This window comes from Heptranchias perlo, chromosome 8 (assembly GCF_035084215.1).
Source record: "Heptranchias perlo isolate sHepPer1 chromosome 8, sHepPer1.hap1, whole genome shotgun sequence".
In the NCBI taxonomy this organism is placed as follows: domain Eukaryota; kingdom Metazoa; phylum Chordata; class Chondrichthyes; order Hexanchiformes; family Hexanchidae; genus Heptranchias; species Heptranchias perlo.
The window spans coordinates 82550117-82573500 of record NC_090332.1 but is presented as its reverse complement, the minus strand read 5'-3'; the positions used below and the strand labels follow the sequence as shown (position 1 = coordinate 82573500).

General features: G+C 42.7%; 1 long non-coding RNA gene across 1 annotated transcript in view; it reads right to left on the bottom strand.

Annotated features, from left to right (window-relative positions):
• The window catches only part of LOC137324259 (uncharacterized), a 35102-nt gene extending 11936 nt beyond the window's left edge, over positions 1 to 23166 (bottom strand). The window contains exons 1-2 of the long non-coding RNA XR_010963575.1: positions 23070 to 23166; positions 20324 to 20445 (exon numbers count right to left, since the gene is read on the bottom strand). This is a non-coding gene — a long non-coding RNA (uncharacterized lncRNA). The remainder of the gene's footprint in view (positions 1 to 20323; positions 20446 to 23069) is intronic.
• Between the last annotated feature and the right edge of the window lie 218 nt (positions 23167 to 23384).

Below are 23384 nucleotides of genomic sequence, written 5' to 3'. Positions count from 1 at the left end.
CTCCACCCGACTGTGATCTCCTGGGAGAGGTGTCAAAACAGATATAAACCCGGGCCAATTAGCGGGGGTGGGGAAATCTGGAAAATTCCTCTCCGACCCCCTTAAGTGATCGAAACTTGTCTAGGAGACCACTTTGGCCTTGATTAATGGTCCTGTATGAGGTGGTATACATGATACTCCACTGTAGCAATTAAATAGAACATACTTCAGTGCAGATCACGTGGCACAACTGCATTTTCGTTCAACTTGTGTGCTCTGATTGCCAGAGCTTGTTGCCAGTCGCTATCTGCCTTGTCATCCGCAGCCATTACAAAAAGACATGCCAAAAATTGAATAAATCACTGGTTGGGTTGTGTTTCAAAGATGTAATACTACTTGGAGTTCAGGTGACACACTATTAAATTGCTTGGGGGTTATTTTGACTTTGGGCGATAGTGCAAAACGGGCAGCATCGGATCAGTCGCCCGTTATATATCTCTCCCAATTTCCATTTGGGAAATGATAATCAGCAAAGATGTATAATGGGCGGCTGGTCTATTATCGCCCATTTTACACTATTGCACAAAGTCAGAATTACCCCCTTGATCCTTACTCTCCTGGTTTACCATGTTGCCTGAATCCTGAGATGTTGTGAAATGCTCCAAGCTAAGTATTTATCCAAGTTTTATTATCTCGTTGAGAACCTATTAATATTGTAATTATCTACTGCAATATGGGCGAACTATGGTTTTGACTTCAGTAGTTTATGTGCATATCACAGAGTATTATTTTAAAACAATTACATAAAGAGGATTAATTTCTTCTTGGTATAGTAAATGAGCGTTCATTTTTACTCTCTTGTTTTTAACACATCGTCAGTTCTATGCAACTTTACCCTGTATGTTTTCTGCGAGGTTGGATGCGTTACAATTAATGTGCAACTGAGAAACTTCTTAGAATGCACCTGGAGTAATGCTGCTGAGCCACTTGTTGAATTGCTTAAGGAGGTTAAACCCGCAATGGTGGCCTAATTGCCCATTCTTCCAGTGCTTTTTGTATTGGGATTGGCTCCAGAAAAGTGTGGAAAACCCAAAGTACTCAATCAGCCCTGCGTTAGCTCATGCCTGTAACTATTCTGCTTTTTTTAACATAAAAATAGAGGCCTGTGTTGAAATTGTTCTATGTTTTTTTCTCATCCTTGGGATGTGGGCATCGCTGGCAAGGCTGGCATTTATTGCCCATCCCTAGTTGCCCTTGAGAAGGTGATGGTGGGCCTTCTTCTTGAACCGCTGCAGTCCGTGTGGTGAAGGTTCTCCCACATTGCTGTTAGGTAGGGAGCGCCAAGATTTTGACCCAGCGAAATTGAAGAGAACAACATTATATGTCCAAGTCGGGATGGTGTGTGACTTGGAGGGGAACCTGGAGGTGGTGGTGTTCCCATGCATCTTGTCCTTCTAGGTGGTAGAGGTCACCGGTTTGGGAGGTGCCGGTGAAGAAGTGTGAGTGCTCATTGTTGTCCTCTTCATATGGCTTATCGCGAGATAAAATATATACGCATTGACTCATGGAATAGGGCAGCATTTTTTTTAAAACTGAGAGGATGAGATCATATAACATGGCTCGACAGTAGTGAAACGATTTATCCTGTCATCCATATGAAAAACAATTAAATGTTTATAAAAGTAAAAAAATGAAACTGCTGGAAATCTAAAGCAAAAGCATAAAAATGGCAGAAATATACAGCATGTCCATTAGTAGCTTAAAAGAGAAAAGACAGGTTAATGTTTCAGTTAGAAGCCCGTTGTGGGTTCTGACAATTTGAAGTAATAACCTGTATTTTCTCTTTCCTGATGTTGATAACTCTGCTGTGTATTTCCAGCTTTTATTTCCAATGCAAGTGATGCCTTGTTAGGTCAGACATGTTCTTACAACTTAAATACATATTCATGATACTTGTAAACTTGTTAACATTTTACACTGTCAGTAAAATTGACAACACTTGCAAGTCTTCCTGAACCAGTAATAGTAGCAATCAAGTCCAAGGTTCAGTTCAAAAAGAGCCCATCAAAACCTGTAAATCCATCTGCCGCTCAGGCAACTGTTTTGGATCCCCAATTGGAATGCCTGTGTTACATGGAAACGTCAAGTGTAAGTATTTCATGTCTATAGCAGCTCGAATATCAACAGATGCGGTAAAAGTCTGTAGTCCCGTTAGTAATATGCTGAGCCTGAGTACATAATCATTCATATTGCAAGGGTGACATTTCAATGGAATTTTGGCCTACTATTCAGGTCTGCCTTCTCAAGTGCATGGAGGCTCTCTCACGGCTACACAACTCATGGCATCGATAGGAACGCATACCACAGGTACCCACGAGTGGGTTTTTAGTGGCATGTGAAGCATTGTTCCATCAGGGCAGCTTGGCATCTTCTGCATTTTATGTGCCACTCTTCGAATCTGTCTTAGCTTCCCTGTTATGCCACATGCAATGTTTCTCTGCTTCAGGTCACTTTACACACCTCCCATTCCTTCTGCTGTCATAATGACATCTGTTCAGTTAAAAGTTTATCCCTCGCAATTTAGGGAGAGCCCCTAGATTTGCTCCTTAATGAGGAAGAACACTGTTAATACAGGAACGTATTGCACCCTCTCGACTCCCAAGTGCAATTTTAGGAGCGGCAGCAAAAGTTAGCGCATATTCCGTGAACGCCAACAAACAAAATTACGACACTTTTATGTACATCTAAGACACCCATTTACTGTAATACAGAACAAATTAGCACTCTAAAAGAGATTGCATAAAGTGTGACGAGTGATTGCTGGGTTTCTTGTAATAGATTATTGTTTTTAGATTTGGAAGTTGTCTGGGAAAGGGGAGGAGTGGACAGCTGGACAGAACACCTGCGCTACCACAACTACTTCATGCATTTTGAAGAGTGTGAGTCACTGATTAGAAATACATCTGTGGACTACATCTAACCTGATATTGCTCAAGGTTATATAATTTAAGGAGTTATCTATGATCTTAATCAAGTTAAGTCAAGTCAAATGTATTTAAGCAGGTTAGCACAACCGACAGTTAATAGTCACACAATAACAAGACTTGGGGCCCGATATTAGGAGGGCAACTGGTTCGCAGCGGGAGGTCGACTGGGCGCGTGGGCTGTCAGCTGGAGGAGCCCTATTTAAAGGGGCAGTCCTCCACTGACCGATGCTGCAGGAAATAGGAAAAATTACAGCATGGAGCAGCCCAGGGGAAGGCTGCTCCCAGGTTTAATGATGCCTCACTCCAGGTCTTATTGGATGGGGTGAGGAGGAGGGGGAGGACAGAGATCTTCTCCCCGGCGGGCGGGAGGAAGCGACCTGCCTCTGCCACCACGAAGGCCTGGCTCGAGGTAGCAGAGGAGGTCACCTGCACCACCAACATATCGCCCACCTGCATACAGTGCAGGAGGAGCTCCAATGACCTCAGAAGGTCAGCCGAAGTGAGTACACTTACTCATTCCCCGACACTCCGTCTGCCACATCACTGCCCCCACCCCACATCTCCTTCTGCACTGCCAACACTACTCTATCACATCACTCCTCACACCCACTCAAAGCTCATCCTCATCTTACCTGCACTTACTCACCTCACCAGCACTCATCCCGCCACTACCACTCAACCCAATCCTCATACAATCTCATGGATCTATCTCATACTCACCCTCTCATGCATCTCTTTAATGGTCAGCCTCACTCAACCTGCCACTACCTGTGCTGCAGCCACAGGGCATGCATCACATATGTGCAGTAGGCAGAGTAAGGCAAATGTGTCATGAGCATGAAGGGGATGCACAAGGGTGTTTGAGGGTTTGTCATGGTGTTTACCTATATTTAATTTCTGATCAACTCACATAACATATTATATTGTCACCACTACTGCCACGTCTTTGCGAATCTTGTCTGGTTTGTGCAATAATGCCCTTTCCTGAGGATCACAATGAAGACCCACAAATGATGCCACCCATTGTGTCACTGCAGAGTGGGTGTAGGAGTATTTGCAGGGCTCTTTTGTGCAGACGACTGAGAGACGTCGGCGATGTCCCCGGTGGCACCCTGGAAGGATGCGGAAGAGAAGTTGTTGAGGGCAGTGGTGACTTTGACAGCAACAGGTAAGAAGATGGTGCTCGGGCCAGCCGGGAGCAGCTCGGCATGAAGGAGGCTGCAGATGTCCACGACTACATGTCGAGTGACTCTGAGCCTCCGTGTACACTGCTGCTCAGAGAGGTCCAGGAAACTGAGCCTCGGTCTGTGGAACCTATGGCGAGGGTAGTGCCCCCTGCGAAGCATCTCTCTCTGCTGTTGCCCTCCCTCCTGCTGTGCAGGTGGATGTGTCACAGCACTGTGTTGTGGAGCTCCACGTGTCAGAGATGGACGGCTTGGCCGGCGAGGCTGGTGATGCTGTTTGTCCTCCGAGGAGGTCATGACTGCAGCTACGGCGGCCCCCATCCGGAAGATGTACATTTGAGGGGGTCCGCAAGGTGGGTACCTGTGTCTGGACCTCGGGGTAAGTGTGCAAGTTGGTGAATTTTCTTGTCAGGAGGAGGGTGGTGGAGGCCAAACTTTGTCCCAAGTGACAGAGTGGCCTCCTGCAATGAGTGAGGGTCTCCCCCACACACCTGTCAAATGGACCTTTGCAGCTGCCACAGGCTGATGGCTGCAACACGTCCATTTCAACTGGGAGTGTTTCCCCCAGTACGGGAAACAGTCCTCAGTTGTTTTCAAAATCCCACCCCTCCTAAAATGTTATGTTAATCAGGTCTGTAAACGACTTGAAAAACCTTAATGAGTACTTTAAGTGGCACTCCGCCGGCTTTAATTGCCGGCCGGAGTCCCATATGCGGGGGCTGCGCGCGCATGTCAGCGCGTCACTGGGGAACCCGGAAGTGGGCGGGTTGGAGCCGGGCTCCGGACCCGCCCCGGGAATCCCCGATTTTCGCAGCCTCCCCCGCCACGAACGCACCCTCTCGGGGGTGCGAAAATCGAGCCCTTGGTCTCTCAAATAAATTCTGCCAGGCTCCTGCATCTGAACTCATAACAAACATTTATTTAATTCAATTTAAAATTAAAAGAAGCAAATGCTATTTAGAAAAAAACGTGGGTGTTCACATTTAGAAGAAAAAGAACGAGTGAAGGTCCAGTCAGTTTAACTTGCTGTAACAGTTCGTAAAACATCATAAGTGTTTTTACTGTTCAGTTAGTGTGGACAAGCAATCTATTTCACTGCACAATGTGTGAGCAACCTCTGGAAATACTGATATTTTGCTCCAACCTTCTCCCCTCCCTGCCTTGTCCCGAAGGCACTGTCTCTCTTACTGGGTTTGGTTCCTCAGGTGAAGAAACAATTACAGTTGTGAGGAGGGATGATATTTTAGAAAGATCATCAAATGAGGCCATATGGGTTGAACTGAAGAACAAAAAAGGGGCAATCACACTACTGGGAGTGTACTATAGACCCCCAAACAGTCAGGGGGAGAGAGAACAGCAAATATGTAGGCAAATTTCTGAGAAGTGCAAGAACAATAGGGCAGTAATAGTAGGGGATTTCAACTACCCTAATATTAACTGGGATAAAATCAGTGTAAAAGGAATAGAGGGTGCAGAATTCTTAAATTGCATTCAGGAGAACTTTTTTAGCCAGTACGTAGCAAGCCCAACAAGAAAGGGGGAAGTCCTGGACTTAATTTTAGGGAATGAAGCTGGGCAGGTGGAAAGGGTATCAGTGGGAGAACATTTTGGTGGTAGTGATCATAATTCAGTCAGATTTAGTGTAGTTATGGAAAAGGACAAAAATAGACCAGGAATAAAAGTTCTCAATTGGGGAAAGGCCAATTTTACTAAGCTGAGATGTGATTTAGCAAAAGTGGACTGGAAACAGCTACTTGAAGGTAAATCAGTGTCAGAGCAGTAGGGGGCATTCAAGAAGGAGACAGTGAGGGTTCAGAGCAAATATGTTCCCATAAAGAAAAAGGGTGGGTCTCCCAAATCTAGAGCCCCCTGGTGTCAAGGAACATACAAGGTAGGATAAGACAAAAAAGGGAAGCTTATGTCAGATACCGAGAGCTCAATACTGCAGAAAGCCTAGAGGAGTATAGAAAGTGCAGGGGTGAAATTAAAAAGGAAATTAGGAAAGCAAAGAGAGGGCATGAAAAAATATTGGCAAGTAAAATCATGGAAAACCCAAAGATGTTTCATAAATACATAAAGAGCAAGAGGATAATGAAGGAAAGAGTAGGGCCGATGAGAAACCAAAACGGTAACCTGTGCGTGGAGGTGGAAGATGTGGGTATGGTTCTTAATGAATACTTTGCGTCCGTCTTCACAAAAGAGGACGATGCAGAGATTGTAGTTGAGGAGGAGTGTGAAATATTGGATGGGATAAACATAGTGAGAGAGGAAGTATTAAGGGGTTTAGCATCTTTGAAAGTAGATAAATCGCCAGGCCTGGATAAAATGTATCCCAGGTTGTTAAGAGAAGCAAGGGAGGAAATAGCAGAGTCTCTGACCATCATTTTCCGATCCTCTCTTGCTACAGGTATGGTGCTGGAGGACTGGAGGACTGCTAACATTGTACCGGTTGTTTAAAAAGAAAGAGATAGACCGAGTAATTACAAGCCAGTCAGCCTAACCTCGGTGGTGGGAAAATTATTGGAAAAAGTTCTGAGAGACAGTATTGATTGTCATTTAGAAAGGCACGGATTAATCAAGGACAGTCAGCATGGATTTATTAAGGGCAGGTTGTGTCTGACTAACCTGATTGAATTTTTTGAGGAAGTAACAAGGAGGGTTGATGAGGGTAGCACATTTGATGTAGTCTACATGGATTTTAGCAAGGCTTTTGACAAGGTCCCACATGGCAGACTGGTCAGAAAAGTAAAAGCCCATAGGATCCAAGGGAAAGTGGCAAGTTGGATCCAGAATTGGCTCAGTGGCAGGTAGCAAAGGATAATGGTCCATGGATGTTTTTGTGACTGGAAGGCTGCTTCGAGTGGGGTTCTTCAGGGCTCAGTACGAGGTCTATTGCTTTTTGTAGTATATAACAATGATTTAGACTTAAATGTAGGGGGTATGATTAAGAAGTTTGCAGATGATACAAAAGTTGGCCTTGTGGTTGATAGTGAGAAGGAAAGCCGTAGACTGCAGGAAGGTAGCAATGGACTGGTCAGGTGGGCAGAAAAGTGGCAAATGGAATTCAATCCAGAGAAGTGTGAGGTAATGTATTTGAATAGGCAAACAAGGCAAGGGAATACATAATAAATGGTAGGATACTGAGAGGAACAGAGGGACCTTGGAGTGCATGTCCACAGATCCCTGAAGGTAGCAGGACAGGTAGATAAAGTGGTTAAAAAGGCGTACGGGATTCTTTCTTTTATTAGCCGAGGCATAAAATATAAGAGGAAGGAGATTATACCAGAACTGTATAAAACACTAGTTAGGTCACAGCTAGAGTACTGCGTACAGTTCTGGTCAACAAATTACAGGAAAGATGTGATTGCACTAGAAAGGGTACAGAGGAGATTTACGAGGATGTTACCAGGACTGGAGAATTTTAGCTATGATGAAAGATTGGATAGGCTGGGGTTGTTTTCTTTGGAATGGAGGAGGCTGAGGGGTGATTTAATTGAGGTGTATAAAATGATGAGGGGCCTAGATAGAGTTGATAGGAAGGACCTATTTCCCTTAGCAGAGAGGTCAAAAACCAGGGGGCATAGATTTAAAGTAATTGGTAGAAGGGTTAAAGGGGAGTTGAGGTTAAATATTTTCAGCCAGAGGGTGGTGGGGGGTTGGAACTCACTGTCTGAATGGATGGTAGAGGCAGAAACCCTCAACTCATTTAAAAAGTACTTGGATGTGCACTTGAAGTGCCGTAACCTACAAGGCTACGGACCAAGAGCTGGAAAGTGGGATTAAGCTGGGTAGCTCTTTTTCAGCCAGCACTGACACGATCAGTCGAATGGCGTCCTTCGGTCCTGTAAATTTCTATGATTCTATGGTGGTTGGTGTCTGGTAGCTCACCCAAGTGCCCATCGTTCATGTTGGGTCCTGACAATCAGTGACAGCAGACGATCAGACTATGGAGGACTGCAGTTTCAAGCCTAATCCTATCCTCACCCACCAATAATAGACCTGACTTCCAGTCAGCAGCAATATATAGTGATATGGAGTGACAATGGTCCCATCCTTAAAACAGAAATCAATTTGAGATCATCCTTTCAGCTGCCTCTGCCACATCTCTCCCTTCCTCTTGCCCACCAAGCCAAGCTTCCCCAATGGGTTCCCTCCCTGCCCTAACCCTGAACTCATGTCTTTTCTCTAATTTCTCACCTATCTCCCCTGATGTCCTCTCTGAGCTCATCGTGTCCAGAGACCCACCTCCTGCTCTGTCAACCCTTCCCCCACTAAACTGCTGACCACCTAACTTGCCTTCCTGGCCCCCATGCTATCTGATATTGTAAATGGTTGCCTCTGCTCAGGTACTGTCACCCTCCCTTTCAAATCTGCTGTCTTCACCACCCCCCCTCACAGAAAGTAGTGGTAGTAGTAGTAGTAGTAGTAGTTGTTGTTGTTGTTGGTATTACAGCCAATTGGAGAGCTCATATTTCTGCCTTGGCTGAGATATGTTCATTCAGCACAGACTGGCAACCAAATCTGGAACTTTCCTGGTCTGTATGTATCAGCCAAAGACATTGCAATTCAATCATTGGATGTCATGGAAATATCTTAGGTTTAAGGTGTCCTTTAGATTATTCCAAAACTTTTTACCTCTGGAAATGAATGACCTCATTCCCCTCTCCATATTAAGTTGTAGGCAATAATAGTACATTATATTTATTCATTACAGTACTCTGGATCCATTGTAAATGGACCTTCAGGACTGCACTCTGACAGAAGCAAGACTTCTTAGGTACATAAAGTAAAAAAGTTGCTAAATACATTTCTCAGTGAGGAATATGCCATGTCGGATACTTAGGATGCAGCGGCACCTTGTACACCAAGCACCATAAGGATACCTATAGACACGATAAGAAAGCCTCTTGTGAAATCAGTCCTCCAGCACTCAGACACCATGGTGGAATCAGTTCCCAGCATCAGATACTATGGTGAAATCAGTTCAATAATGTTGGATACCATAGTGAAATCAGATCAGTGGTATTTGGATACCATTGTGAAATCATTATTGTTGGATACCTTGGTGAAATCTGATTAAAAGCATTCAGATAGCCCATCAGCTGCTCACAGCGATCCACAGAAAAACATGTGGCATGATAGCAAGGATGTGCCTTTAAATATGGCAAGACCAAGATAATCATTTTACAAAGAAGGACTAATAGTGTTTTTAGAGATATTAGAATGAAATAGGTATATCGAGATAAGATGGACCAGCTTCTGCAAGTCAATGTCCAAACCATCCTTAGCTTTAAAGGTGTTGAAAAAGTGGTTGGTTTCATGCAATATGAAAGGCTGAGATGGAAAGAGAGCTTACAGCCAGAGGGGTGTTGGCAAAGCTGGAATACTTTGGTCCTGCAGAAAAATTGTCAAACATAATACTAGAATGTCTTTTGGAAAGAAAAGATTCATTAAATGTGAATTGCAGTCTTCAATTCTCTTACCAGGAGGGAGGGATACTGATGATAATGGAGAACTTAAAGAGTAATTACAATATCCTTCGAACTGCTAATTTATATGGCATGGACAGTCTCACTGAAGGGGTGGGTCGTCTTGAAGCATTTCAGCAAGGAAATCTCTGGATCCCTGATTCAGCTAGGTCACTGGTTGAGTGCCAAAGAAGGAGGGAGATGAAACTATTCTCAGTAGGTCCATACCAATGCTAAGAGAAAGAGCAAACTAGGTGATATGAATCACTCTTTTCTCATTCCTGCACTCTTATATTTGTTTTTATTTTTCCTGCTGTCACGATGGGAATTTTGTTTAATTTTCCGATTCTCCCAACTCATTTTGAAAAACCCCTTTATCTTGCCCCCATTTTTTTTTCTTCACATCACTGTGATCTCTCTTAGAGATACAACACCAGGCGACTTGAATAATCAGTAACGGATCGTAAAAATAAGATTTTAAAAACCTTTATTCAAAATGTAATATAAGTGACTCATCACTCTGCTATTTTAGAGGTTTTTAAAACATTTTTCTTTATATTACAATTTTTTTATTTTCTTTAAACCTAATAGATTGTTCTCACATTTAAGGAGAATCTACTATTGTCCTTATTTCTTTTTGTCATTTCAAAACTTGGACTAGAATTGTCCAGCTCTCATGAAATGCAAATAACAGGAAAAAAAGACAAGTTTCATTCCCTTATATCCTCTATACTTAAAAGAACATGAAAAATTTACACAAAAATAATTAAGAAAACAAAAATTCTCAATTTTTAGCAAGAGGCAGGCTGACAATCAATCCCCTGCCCCTAGTTAGTACAACCTGGTTAGCAAGTAAATACAGTACAAAAAAAGAGAGAATTTGTAGGAACATGTCTTAACAAATCAAGTCACTGCTATCTGTACTGCCTGGCAGTGACAGTGGGGATTTAGTCATTTATCTTGCTTGATGTGGTGTCAGGTGGAAGAGTAACATACACAGTTGTGTTTGGCTCTGACTTGTGTTTAAAAGCAGTATGCTGCTAGATTCTGTGCAAGATGTCACAGGTAGCTACGTGGCTGCCGCATATATAATTTACTGAGTCAGTCTGATATCAATTTTAAACAGTTCAACTTCTGTATTAGTTAAGAGGTTTGCCTCGTGCCACCTTGTTGTGAGTGAGACAGAGAGAGTTCAGGGTATTAGTTGTTCTTCGATACTTTGCATAAGAACAGCAGTGCACAATAACTTCATATAGTCAAAGGTTTACCTTGTATTTGACTCTAGATAAGTTGCTAATATGTGAGACTGTATAATATCAGATTATGTTATGAAAATCTTCTTCTTTGATATTCACACTTTAGATTTTTGTTTAATCCCTCTTTTAGTCAGTTAACTGTACAATTATAGGGATAGATAACAAGAATATGATTCATACTATTTACAACTCTTGATCTCAATTATAATTATGAATGTACATCGGTAATTATCTTAAATGTAAATCAATAGCACAAATTTTATTATTATTACAATTAAAAAATAACTAAAGCATAACATAAATAAATTTAATAGATTAGCATAGGGAGAAAGCACACACTGAGGTTGTGGCATGATAACCACCAACATTAAAAAACAATTATTAGAAATAAATGTTTTGCTTTACAGGTAATTAGTCATAATAATGGTATTCCAATAGCATGCTTTATGCTAATTAGGGATTCATTGTTGGACCTAGACATAAGTCTTAACTGAGTACTGGGATGCATCTCAGAAGCATCTGATTTTAAGTCAGGTTATTTCAAGCCTGCACAACACTTTGGTAATGTAACAAATGTCCGCAGTTTTGGGCACCGTACCAAAAGGGCATTGCTGCACTATAGATGATGCCGAGGGTGATCTCAAGACTTCAGGCTCTAACTTATGAAGAGAAACTCAAAATCTGAACTTGCTTTCACTGTCCACGATCGAGTGTTGCCGACTGGCACACTCCAAGGTTCAGGAGTACGTGCTGTGGGACGCACTGAAGCAAGGTGCGGCCTACGCAAAGGCTCTATGGGGAAAGGCCACCGTGTAAGGCCATCCCACCTTGTACTGTTCACCATGTGTTATAAGATATGTACTGTGTTTTGAATTGTAAAAATGGAATCGTAGTTTGTACGCGATCTGTATTGTAGTGTTTTGAATTGTAATATTTACATTGAACTGTGTGTATCCTTAAATTTTATGAAATAAAGTATATTTTGAAATTTAAAAAAAGGAACTTGCTTTCACTGGAGAAAAGGAGATTGAGATGGGATGTGAATGAAGTTTTTAAAACAATGAGAAGCATAGATAAAATACTTGCAAGCAGGTTATTTAACTTGGAGTGTAATTTCAAAACTAGAAAGTATAAGCACATAATCAGCACATCTTAAGTAAAACCAGAGATCAGAAGGGCTAGAACGGAGTTGAAGGTTATAAGAACAGGGGCTGATGAACAGCTACTTATTCTATGGAACAAGATGGCAGCTGTGCTCCAAGGAGCCTGGGTGATCTCCTGTGGAATGCAATTGGTCAGGATTCTAAACGTGGATTGTAAACCTAGGTAAATATTCTAAAGTTTTGCTTGAGTAACTTTCGGGGTTCAGGGAGAAGTTTCCCAGCTTTATCTATGTGGAGCTCTACTTATGGTTGGTGATCTCCTTTAGGGGATTGTGTGGGATGGGCTTGTCTGTAGACGGAACAATCTTTGATGGACTGAACGACCCTTTCTTGCTCTGCATTGCCTTGTCATGTAATTAAAGTTCTCCTGATCATGATCAACTTGCTTCCACGTCAATTGACTTGCTGTGACTTGCTTGAAGAAGATAAATGCAGCTATCTTCTAAGAATTCCTTCAATGGAGAAGCTCAGGGATACTTTCCAGTCGAATTGGCAAGAATCATCATTTTTTGACAAGAATACCTCACCAAAATAAATGAATGCGTTCCTCACATCAGTTTATCTTCTGCTGCATGGAAAAATACTGAAGATTCCATCTCTCTGTTCTGATTTTAATGCCCTGCGCTGACACAGAATACAGAACGTACAGCAACAACTCTAGCACATGTAAGCAGCACAGACGCCGCATAGATCATATGTACATTTGTACCTGTATACATTGGACTGGCAAATCCAATCAGTTGATAGATTAGATAGATTTCTTTCAGAAAATAACATTTTGGGATACAGCATAGGAATAACATTTTGGGATACAGCATAGGAGTAATTTGAGGCACGCCATGTGGTAAATGATTCAGGCTTGGAGGAACAGGTACCTTTGATACCCAAAGCTCTCCACCACTGGGATTTTCCTTGTGTCATGTCTGGGTCTGTTGTAGACTAGTTGAGAGATTGATTGTTAAGATTGGTCAACAACTCCATTATCATTGTGTCATTCGACTACCAGGATGGCAGAAGGCGAACTAGATGTACCTTGGTCCTTTTTGTTGAGCAATTCCTATGTTCCTGTAACCACAGAGCCTCGTGGACAAAACTGATCTGCCCACTGACATAAACCTATGCGATTTAATGAGGTTGCCCAAAAGAAAAAGCAGAGAGAAGAGGGACTTTTAAGTCATTTCTTTAAATAATATACATCATTTGGTAAGATCCCTATTCTAACTGTGAAGTAAAAGAAAGTTGATTTCAGTGCAAATAATTTAAAAATTGGAGATCATTGCTCAGGTTTACTTGGCTTCAGACTTCATGAAGTTCAAAACAGAAATGAAAGTCAGTTCACTATAAGATCACCACAGATAGGACATTTACTGAAGAACAAGACTAGACACTACTGCAGGAGATTCAATACACAGGGAATAAGATCAGATTTCCCTCCAACTCTGGGTTGATATTGATCACTAAGCAGCAAGGAATTGGAATGCCTTCATTTTTCAATAGAGTGCTATGTAAACGCAAAAAACATACTCTGCTGCTAAATCATCATCACAGCCCTTGGGAACATCGACACACATAGATCTATCCTTATATCTAATATGTATATCATTTAAAGAAATTAACTAAAAGTCACTTTTCTAACTGCTTATTTAGGAATCCTTACTAAATCACACAGGTTTACATCAGTGATCAGATCCATATTGTCCACAAAGCTCTGTGCTCAACAACAACTTGCATTTATATAGCGCCTTTAACGTCGTAAAATGTCCCAAGGCACTTCACAGGAGAGTTACCAAACAACTATTTGTCACTGAGCTACATAGTAGGACAGGTAAAGAGGTAGGTTTTAAGGAGTGTCTTAAAGGTGGAAAGAGAGGTAGAGAGGCGGAGAGGTTTAGGGGAGAAAATTTCAGAGCTTAGAGCCTAGGCAGCTGAAGGCACAGCTGCCAAAAGTGGAGTGATGAAAGTCAGGGATGCGAAAGAGGCCAGGATTGGAGGATCGCAGAGTTCTCGGAGGGTTGTAAGGCTGGCAGAGGTTACAGAGACAGGGAGGGGGCGAGGCCATGGAGAGATTTGCAAACAAAGGATGAGAATTTTTTAAAAATCGAGGGGTTGCTGGGCAGGTTGCCAATGTAGGTCAGCGAGCACAAGGGTGATGGGTGAACGGGACAATGAAGGACGAGGTGGCTACTCCTGCATTGATCAGTAGAAATTTAATATGCTCACTGCAAGACTTCCAGAGAATCAGGACATGTTCAACCTCCAACAAACCACAAAGAACAGACTGCACATTCGTCTCGAGATGACCAGGAGTCACAAGTACGCTGCTGGACCACCAAATGTTATATTCACACATTTCTGTTTAAAGCACACTGACATTCAGTGATATCAGAGAACTCCTCATTGTTATAGGGAAGAAATTCCTCTGCACCCTATTTTTAATAAGACCGGTTAAAGCATTAGCTTTTTCCGTGAATCTTCTTAACCAGTCTTATTTATTTACTTTAAACAAGGTCAACAATTACCTTCAAATAGCGACCAGAGGAATTCTTCCAAATGTTTCATCCGATTCTTTAAAAGACGGGAGCACAAAGGAGTTTCTACATGCTAGTGATGTATAGTCAACACACTGACATCTAGTGCCATGGTTACAATCACAGATGGCATAGGCTGCCCACCGTCATGGCAGGCCAGTCAATATATCAGAACATAAGAACATAAGAAATAGGAGCAGGAGTAGGCCAATTGGCCCCTCGAGCCTGCTCCGCCATTCAATAAGATCATGGCTGATCTGATCCTAACCTCAAATCTAAATTCATGTCCAATTTCCTGCCCGCTCCCCGTAACCCCTAATTCCCTTTACTTCTAGGAAACTGTTGATTTCTGTTTTAAATTTATTCAATGATGTAGCTTCCACAGCTTCCTGGGGCAGCAAATTCCACAGACCTACTACCCTCTGAGTGAAGAAGTTTCTCCTCATCTCAGTTTTGAAAGAGCAGCCCCTTATTCTAAGATTATGCCTAGTTTAGTTCTAGTTTCACCCATCCTTGGGAACATCCTTACCGCATCCACCCGATCAAGCCCCTTCACAATCTTATATGTTTCAATAAGATCGCCTCTCATTCTTCTGAACTCCAATGAGTAGAGTCCCAATCTACTCAACCTCTCCTCATATGTCCGCCCCCTCATCCCTGGGATTAACCGAGTGAACCTTCTCTGTACTGCCTCGAGAGCAAGTATGTCTTTTCTTAAGTATGGAGACCAAAACTGTATGCAGTATTCCAGGTGCGGTCTCACCAATACCTTATATAACTGCAGCAATACCTCCCTGTTTTTATATACTATCCTCCTAGAACAGAGGGACACGAGTCTTACTAATGTTTTTAAAGGGCAGGCACACGTCAAGTGGAAGTGATCCAAATTGGCCTAAATTTATATACTTGTGGAAAAAGTGCACATACCCAATTTAAAGGGTTATTTAGGGTATTGTATTTGGATTTAATGCCTATACATAATAAACCGTGCACGTTTTGGATGTTGTGGTGACTCACAGAGTTAGACATTCCTCAGGTTATCACAGAACATACTTTACACTGTCTGGCTCTGCCTACACAGTGTGTAGAAACATTCAGTAACAGCATTTAACTATTCATCACCATAAGGTAAAAATTCCTTTGTGCTCTCTTCTTTTAAAAAAAATTGGATGAAACATTTCGATGAATTCCACTGGTCGCTATTTGAACACAACTGCTGACCTTGTTCAAAGTAAACAAATAAGAGAAATTAGTTAACAAGAGTCACAGAAAAAGCAAATGCTTTAAGCAATTTTATTAAAAATAGTGCACAGTGGAATTTCTACCCTATCACAATGAGGAGTTCTTTGCTGTTACTGATCGTCTGTATGTATTGCACGGTCTTAGCTGGATAGGGGAAAACAACCACAACTTGCAGTTATATAACGCCCTTAACGTAGTAAAATGTCCCACGATGCTTCACAGGAACGTTATCAAACATAAATTGACACCGAGTTAAAGAAGGACACATTGGACCAGAAATCACTCCCGAAATAACGGAGGAGCTCAATAGAATCATAGAATCATAGAATCATAGAAGTTACAACATGGAAACAGGCCCTTCGGCCCAACATGTCCATGTCGCCCAGTTTATACCACTAAGCTAGTCCCAATTGCCTGCACTTGGCCCATATCCCTCTATACCCATCTTACCCATGTAACTGTCCAAATGCTTTTTAAAAGACAAAATTGTGCCCGCCTCTACTACTGCCTCTGGCAGCTCGTTCCAGACACTCACCACCCATTGAGTGAAAAAATTGCCCCTCTGGACCCTTTTGTATCTCTCCCCTCTCACCTTAAATCTATGCCCCCTCGTTATACACTCCCCTACCTTTGGGAAAAGATTTTGACTATCTACCTTATCTATGCCCCTCATTATTTTATAGACTTCTATAAGATCACCCCTAAACCTCCTACTCTCCAGGGAAAAAAGTCTCAGTCTATCCAACCTCTCCCGAAAAAGTCAAACCATCAAGTCCCGGTAGCATCCTAGTAAATCTTTTCTGCACTCTTTCTAGTTTAATAATATCCTTTCTATAATAGGGTGACCAGAACTGTACACAATATTCCAAGTGTGGCCTTACTAATGTCTTGTACAACTTCAACAAGACATCCCAACTCCTGTATTCAATGTTCTCTGTTTTTAGTGGCGAATTGAAGAAGCAAGTTCCCACGTTTGCACATGCGCAGCGAAACGCAGAAATCTGGAACTTGCTCCCAGTGGTTCGCCGGTGATATGACAGCTTCGAATTAAAGGGCCATCGCACACTGCAATCAGAAAAATCACTGAAAAAGCGCCAACTTGCTTATCTGCCCAGCTGGAAAATAACTAATTACGCCACCAAACAGGCACGCTTAAAAATACCAGGTCTAAACTGAGTTTTAACAGCGCGGTTAGTCTTAATGACTGCCAAACAACTAAAAATTAACTTTTAAAAATGCAGAGTCTCATATTACTCCTTATTTCAATAGTTTTTGGTCATTAAAAAAAATTAAAAATTAATTTTTAATTAATTAATTTTAAAAAAAATTTCCCTTCTGCCCCTTTAATTTAATTCAATTATTTCTTTGGCTCTCTATAAAAAAAATTTAAATTTTTATTTACAATGACATCCAGAATACTAGCTTTAAATGAATGAAGTCTGCTCGCCTCTTGAGCAATGCAGCTTGAACCTGTGGGCGTGACTTCTCTTCCTGACAGATTTTGTGGGTGTGTCTTCTATTCTTGCATCAACTCACGCTGCTCAGAGGCTGGGTTGATAGCGCACAATTTTTTTAAAAGTTCAAAATCAAGTAATTCGACGCCACAGAGCCTGCAGTAAGTATTTTGGTTGATTTAATTCGCAGGAGTTGCGGTGAGCGCTGCCTCACCACTCTGTGGGAATTCTGGCCCCTTAGGACAGGCGACCAAAAGCTTAGTCAAAGAGGTAGGTTTGAAGGAGCTTCTTAAAAGGGGAAGAGAGAGAGGTGGGGAGGTTTACAGAGGGAATTCTAGAGCTTAGGGCCTAGGCGGATGAAGACATGGCCGCCAATGGCGGGGCGAAGGGATTGTGGGATGTGCAAGAGGCCAGAGTTGGAGGAATGCGGAGTTCTCGGAGGGTTGTCGGGCTGGAGGAGGTTACAGAGATAGGGAAGGGGTGAGGCCATGGAGGGATTTGAACACGAGGATGTGAATTTTAAAATCGGAGATATTGGTGGACTGGGAGCCAATGTAGGTCAGCGAGCACAGGGCTGATGGGTGAATGGGACAGTTATGCTTTGTGATCACATGTGCAAGCAACAGCTATTGAAAGCCTCTTTGCACACATAGTTTTAATTCCTCTCAGGCAGTGAGTCAGTGAGCAACTGCCTGAGTGAGGTCAGTGGCATATAAGGGGAATGTGATCCCAGAAACCAAACCTGAGATCTTGACATTAAAGTTGTACAAACTCATTACCAATGATCTTCTTGTCAATTTCAGGTCAATTTAATAACAGAGTGGATATTGGGACAATAACATCTGGCTAATTTGACAGGGTAATGACAGTATGCTTTGATGTGCAGACAGTGCATACATATAAAAAGAATATGTACAGCATATGTAAACCTGCTGAATGGCCGAGAGCTGTAGGGATGTGTAGTGCAATATATGATTAAATTGTAAGCTTGGACTAAAATTATAAACACAAAAAAAAGCAACTAGTGTGATCTGAAAAACATTTCCGATCCAAATGCTCTCTCTTCAAATGAACTGAACGGTGAAAAATACTGATTGATACGTGACAATTGCAGCACAGAGGCAATGCTTGGAACTGGTGCTGTGGTTGTAGTACACGAAGGCAAAGCCTATGCAGTCCCACCACTTACACCGTCCTTGCTTATCCTGGACAGCCGCCTATATCGGGCAAATGGCACTAAGCATTTGCCATCACCACAGGCGTCTATTACAAAAGGTGCCCCTTAAACCGTATTAAGTGCACCGGCTGTTTCGTTCAGTTCAGCGCTTACCGACTTTTTAAAAGCCGATTTCTTATTTTATGGCTGCAGCCAATCAACATCTCAGATCAGCCGTGATCTAATTGAATGGCAGAACAGACTCGAGGGGCTGAATGGCCTACTCCTGTTCCTATCTCACTTTGCAACACAAACCGAGCCATGAATGGGACTGATTGGACAGCTCTTTCAAAGAGGCGGCACAGGCACGATGGGCTGAATGGCCTCCTCCTGTGCTGTTCCTATTATGATATTATGATAAACAAAAACCACAGAGACATAAATAGAAGACACTGTAGCGGAGGTTGACCTGATCTTACGTTAAAAGTATCAGCTGATTGAAGCTGTCTGAAGTCTCCCCTGCCCCCAACACCGTGGTTCTTAACATTTACCAGTGCAAGCAGTTGATAGAGACTTCAGGCAGCTTCAGTCAGCTGTTGGCACTGTTAACAACTATGGGAGGCAGTCGGAAGGTGCAGCCCTGCCGCCTTGAGTCATTCCCCGCGCCACCCTGGCCTCTAGAACTCCTGCGAGCTCTTCTCGCTGGCTTGTCAAGCCTCACCTCTGTAAAGAGCTCTTCATTAAATTTATCGCGGGCAAATCACGTTGGCACCAACACACCCGCCATAAGCGGTATGGGCTGTACCGCGGAATTGGGAAAAGGGACCAAATTAAAGTTAATTGAGGTGCTAACTAAGTATTTCAAAGGGGTAGCGGGCTTTTAGTACAAGTCCAACCCAGGAACAGCTTGCTGTAAAAACTCAAATGCAGAGTGTCTGTCGGGGTGAATGGCAATGTACAGCACAGCAGGTGTTTTAGCTGCTATAACCTAAATCTTTGAAATGTCATTTTTGTATTTTCATTACAAAAAATTTGTAATGCAATATGCTGTTCCCAGTGAAGTGGTACCATAGCAATGCTGATCACATCATTGCAGGTGTCTCTGTTTATGTACATGGGCATATGTCTTCCAAATACTTCACCATAGCAACACCAAGCCTTTAATTTGTTCAGTAAAAACAGTACTTTACAGCAGTTGTGTATTACGTGGGCCTCCTGACCAACATCTGCAGAACTCTGCCTCGATGGCTGAATAGGCAAATGCACTGTGCAGTGTGGCACTTTTCAGACCTGCAAGTGTCTGTCGGGCCTCAGAGATCAGGACCTTCTGGCTGCTGATGGAGATCGATGGCCAGAAGGTCCCAATTAGATCCCGACAGCTGGAGGAGCAGGAGTTCAAAATCAAAAAGAAGGCCTAGGTGAAAGCCTTCAGCCTGCCTCCTCCAGGACACACTTGGATTTTCCAGTCTGCGGGGGTCAGAGGGAGGCCACCGCGCCGTGTTTTCTGGGTGCTCCTCCTGCCTCGTTTGAATGCCTCTGATGGGCTTGCGACTTCTACAGGTACAGGCCAATCGAAGCTCCCCATCCCCGGGAGAGCCCAGGAAATTCTGGATCAAAGGGACAGAGAAACCTGGCACAACGAGTCTCCGACCCTTTTTCCTGACCTTTGTGCCTGAGCAACTGAACGTTTCCTGGGGGCAAAGGTCAGGGAAATCAACTCTGCTAAGTCAAGCAACGTGCAAGATGGAGTTTGTAAGCTAGCAGGAACTGCTAAGTGTAGATCTATGTAAAGATGTTCATACATTAATAAATATATTGCTTTGCCATTTAATCTTGGGTTTTAATGAAGACTAAAACAAGCTCAATAAGTTCCTCATCGCAGGGTCAATATCCTGGAATTCCCTACCTAATCTCGTAGAGGGAACACATCACCACACGGACTGCAGTGGTTCAAGGAAAACGGCCACCACCACCTCCTCAGGGCAACTAGGGCTGGGCAATAAATGCCTTATCAGCATCATTCACAACCTGAGAACAAATAAATACATGTGAGGATAAGCACAAAGAGAAGAAACTCGGACGGGGGGTGCGTGAAATGGGTGGAATCCCGAGAACTGTAGTCCAGTGAGTCTAACTTCTGCAATACGAATGTTAATGAAATGCGTTAATCACAAGAGATGCTACAAATGAGCATTTAGAACATCGAGGGGTTATAGGGATACCCAACACAACTTCATAAAGCAATGGTATGTATATCATTCCTGGTTAATAACGAATGGGTCTGGGGGCTCCTGGGACTTGCCTAATTGCCTCTGAGGGGTTGGACAGGAATTTTTGTAGAGACTTCCGAATTGATTACAGGTGTCCAGACTTTCGCCTTTCCCAGAAGATGGAGGTGGGGGGTGAGGTGGAGTGGCTGATGCTTGGGGCCGAAATCAGCCAATGGATGAGAGTGATCTTGCTTGGGTCTGATGCCGTTTCCAATCTTTGATACACAAATATAAACATAAATATTAACGTAGACATGATGGTACAGCTATTTAGGATCAGATTAAAATCCAACCTAGATTGATGAGATAAAAATTTCCATCCTATAGGAAAAAAATTTGGGGCTCTCCCATCCCTGTTCCTATTGAGCATACCCCACAGTATTAAATGATCCCTAACTTACAGCAACACTTCCTGTCATACACTACCTTTAATGTAAAAGCCTACCCCAAGGCACTTCACAGAATGAGTGACTGGATAATGGATGCCAAGCCAGGAAAAGAGAGATTAAGAGAGATGCAGATAACGGGCTTTAAGGAGGTTTTTAAAGGACGAAAGGGAGGTGGAGGAGCTCAGGTGAGGAATCCCAAAACTTAGCTCTACTTGGCAATATCATTGAGAGAGATCACATCGATGGCTGTTGTGGGAAATGAAAATGCAGTCGGGAGTGCTTTTCGAAGGTCAGAGTTAAGGCACATATTAAAGTTTTACTTTGACTCCAGTCCATGTTGTACCTGACCTGGGAGTCACTAATGCTGATTTAGGTGTTTAAAATGGAACAGTGTTTAATTTTCCATTTCAAATATGCCTCTTCTTGATGAGCACAAAAAGCCTTTTATTAAAAAATTAAAGTATTGACCAGGTTTCCCCCAACGCCTCAGCAAATTTATCCAGTGAATAGCTGACGTAGTGAGTGCTGATTCACTGTGTACCTTCAAGAGAGAGATGGATCGGATCCAGATTGGCCAATTTAGTAAATCTGGTCATTTGCAGCTAGCACCAGAATAATGAATAGTCTAAAAAAACTAGGTATAACCCCAATTGGTTCGTCCATGGAAGGGAGTCTGATACCCCCACCTGGTCTGGTTTATCTGTGATTCCAGTCACACAATCTGTGCTTGACTCTTAATGCCCTTCAAAGTGGTCTGGCAAGCCACCCAGTTGTAAAACAATGGTGATGGGCAATGAATGTGGCCAGTGTTGCCCATGTGCCAAAGGCAAATAATAAAATGTACCTTCAGTTCTGGTGGACTACCACCAGTTGCACACTGCTCAACTATTCCCTTTAAATATAAAAGCAATGGGGATTGATACATGGTGATTGGGGCCTTGGAAATACCTTCCTGCAATATATTCACTCTCTACAGTAATGGTTATGTTTTCCTATGTACTTCACTCCTCTTCCCAGATGTTTTAAGTTGGTGGGACAGGCTTCACTTTTGCTGCAGTAGATACTTCCATTGCAAGATTGGAGACTAGTGTTCCCGTCAAACACGCGCCCAGGCTTTACCATAACGGAAGTCACCAGCACTTCCTGCTCCGTGAAACTGGCCTTAGATTGCTGCCATTCATTGAAGTGTTAGCTGCAATTGTCTACTGGACTTTTCAACATTTTTTTCGGAATTAAAGTGGCTCCATTCGCTGGTTCAGAAATGTAAAAAGATCATCGTTGCAGGTTCATCACGATTGGTTTCTACTTTTTTTCTTGCCACGAATAACATGCTTTTGACAGTGGGCATGTCGGAATGCCATGCATTCTTGCCATTTTGTCAGCATTTGCTAAAACTGATTGTAAAAGATGCTTTTCTCCTGTTTCTTTTCCAACCAGTGGAATGTTGACCTCACAGAGTTGGCTGTGTGCAGTAATAACACTGTATTCTTTAACTAAGTGGATTTTAAACACCTCAAAGTAGAAGGCAAGGACCAAATTCACCCTTTGAAGTTGCGATGCAGCAGAAGTATGATGTAACAAATGGTGAGAAATTGAGGGTTTACAAAGGTTCATCAACATTCCACTGCTTTTAAATATCTTGGCCCGAAAATACATACCGACTGAAGCAATTGATTTTTAACCTTCAGATCAAACTTCACATTTGGATGTAAATTGTTTTAAATTTCTACATTTGATCAATACAGAATTTCCTCTCGGGGACTAAATTACAGAGCCAGGCTGAGGTACACTGTGTGATCTGTTATTTGGTGGTAATTTTCCAGCAGGGTTGTAACTCATAGCCATGAGCTAGAGGACGGCGAACAGCTGCCTCACACTGTCCCTCTCGATCTCACGCCCTCCCAGCTTAAGCCCACTGGGCACACAACCTGCTTCATGCTCGTTAGATCCTTGCTTAGATCCTAATTACCCCACAAGAATGGCATCTACCCACCTTCGAAAGAAAGCCTGCTCTGCTGCCGTTCTGAGAAGTGAAAGATCTTGTTTGAACATGTTTCAAACCAGACGGGAAGGTTTCTCTTCAGACGTTGCTGATTATAACCTTGTGTCAAAGATTTCTTTGGCTCGGTGATGCGCTTGTGATCCGCCTTTGGCTTTTTGAACTGTTGGAAGCTGTGTAAACAGAGTGGGTGTGAGAGCAAGGTTATTGGCCTGATGGCTAGTGTGTGCCATTAGATAAAAGTTTCAGTTAATCAAATTTAACCCTTTGGGCACCAACGCCACCTTCACTCATTATTAGTTATAGTTC